The sequence below is a fragment of the Pseudonaja textilis genome, chromosome 8 (assembly GCF_049901715.1).
Source record: "Pseudonaja textilis isolate UNSWEBS1 chromosome 8, rPseTex1.2, whole genome shotgun sequence".
NCBI classification, from domain to species: domain Eukaryota; kingdom Metazoa; phylum Chordata; class Lepidosauria; order Squamata; family Elapidae; genus Pseudonaja; species Pseudonaja textilis.
This window is the reverse complement of record NC_141997.1, coordinates 37,579,498-37,581,961: the sequence shown is the minus strand read 5'-3', so window position 1 is coordinate 37,581,961 and position 2,464 is coordinate 37,579,498.

The following is a 2,464-nucleotide window of genomic DNA, read 5'->3' as shown; positions in this document are numbered from 1 at the left end:
CAGTAGAAAATGAAATAATCAGAGGCAATAGATCAGTTCTAAAAGAGAAAGATTCTAGGCACAGATGAAAAATCCACTCAACTGTTTAAAGCTGTAGGGAAAAAGAAAATTACATTTCTATGTATTAACATCTCTATATTAACAAATATTGAGCAAGACTGCATGCTCTAGGTATTAGAAAAGATTAGAAAAGAAAAAGTACAGATTATTGATCCACCGTACATAGAAAGGAAGTGCACTATAGTGATTAAACTGTTCCATTGGTACTAGGAAGCCCCAGGTTCTAATCCACCCACAGCCATCAAAGACACCTGGGTAATTTGGGGGCAGTCATTTTCTCTCAGCCCAAACCCCATTTCACAGGGCTATTGTTTTGGAGCAAAGAGGAGTGGGAAAGTATGCTCTCCACCTTGAACTATTTGTAAAAATAATAAAGATGGGATGTAAATCAAATAAATAAATAAATAAGACATACTGGAAAAAAAGCAAGATAAATAAAACAAATGCCTACAAATTATGGATTTTAAGATTTAAGAACCATGAAACAGCTTGAAAAAAAAATCAATCGATCGATCCTGAACCAAATAAAGTTTTACTAGTTAATTGAGATGACATCAGCAAGTAGAAGCTCACACACTCTGAGCAAGTGACTTGAGCAGAATGCTAAATTAGGAGAGAAAAAAATCTCATTGGCAAAGTGGAAGAAATTAGCTGATAAGACCAAGGACATCAGAGAAATTTTCTTACATAAATTCTAGGTTAGGTCAATGTGATAGAATTTGTAAAATTTATTGGCTGCCCATCTTACTGAATATCTTGAATATATTTTTTATTTAATTAAATGTATATGCCACCCATCGTACTGACAAGTGACTCTGGCTAATTATAAGTTAGTGAGTGGTAAATGTAAGTGTAATTAGTAGGATTGAAAAATTGAATGATTTTTTAGTAAGATTTTCCTCTTTGTAGTCTTTGTAGTCGGAATGCAAGTAACTGTTTGCTTGAACAGTTTTTTAAAAAATTAGAAGACAAATTGCTACTCCTTTTCCATTGTACCAATTCTCTCTTTTTTAATGATGTTATAGGTAATATAATTGCCTACCAATCTAAGATGTACAGTTTGAAAACCTTTGGTTAATATCTTTTTGCAAATCCACAGTGAACATTTAAAAACTAGTTAATGGTTCTCCGATAGCTTGATTTATTTATCCATATAGTATGCTGTGTAACCTTGTGGGTTTGCCATAAAATGACATTTGAAAAAGGCACTTGTTAATTGTTAATGTCCACTGATCAATGATAGCCTTCTAAGGTGGAACAGAAGGGTTCTAATCATAAAAGACTCACAGAGGCGTGGCTTCACCCAGACATATTCAAATGTTCAATTAAATATTTAGGAAGCAGTTAAATGGAGCCTCAAGGCCACAGAATTTTGCCAAGTAATTCGCTCTTCGAATAGCTTGGAATCAATGTCTTCTAAGATGTCCAAGAGATGAAGGGAAAAATTAATAGGATAGTTAAGCTGGCCAGAGTCCATCATGTGAAGTTCAAGCAATTCTATTTGCATGCAAATTTGCTGTCTGGTGTACAAGCCATGGAGGAAGTAAGTAATGGGTTAAAGAAATGTCCACTTTGAGTATTGTCCCATTCCAAATCTTTCCTCTTGAAGGAAATCTCTTGAATGTTTTCTTGCATCTTTTGATGTATAAAGATTCATAGACATAGACTCCCTGAAGTTAATACAATTGATACCAGATGACCTTATTTCTGAATGATATGGGCATCTCAGAGCAATTCCACATCAGTCACAGATGTGTTTATTATGAAATTTGTTCCTTTTCATTAATCTGAAATTAAATACACATATCGTCATTTTCAGTTTGAGAAATATGTGCAAAATAGTCTGAAAGCTACTTTTGAATTAACATTGTTTCTTTTGGGTATATAGTAGAATAATCTCATTTAAGTCAGTCCGAGAACATAAGAAACTTCAGATTTTCATTTAGTTCTGATTTAGGTCTTAGTATTATTAGGATATATATTGCTCTAAGCAACTAGAAAGCTTGATCTTTGATAGTGTGTGTGGAGGAAGGACTCATGATATCTCTTCCTCTCACTTTAGGGGCTTCTTGCACATGGTGCAACAACAATCCACTTGAAGGATTTCTTTTTACAAAACAAAAGTAGAAACAAACTTTCCACTCCTTAGAACACATTATAAACGTCCATTAAGATTCCAAATGGTAATTATGTTCATATCCATATAACAATCTTTGCAGTTAGGATCACAGCATCAAAGAAAGTGGATATTCCACACAAACCTTCTGTGGAAAAGATGATAGATAGATAGATAGATAGATAGATAGATAGATAGATAGATAGATAGATAGATAGATAGATAGACAGACAGACAGATAGACAGATAGATAGATAGATGGATGGATATTGTGCTATGTGCACATTT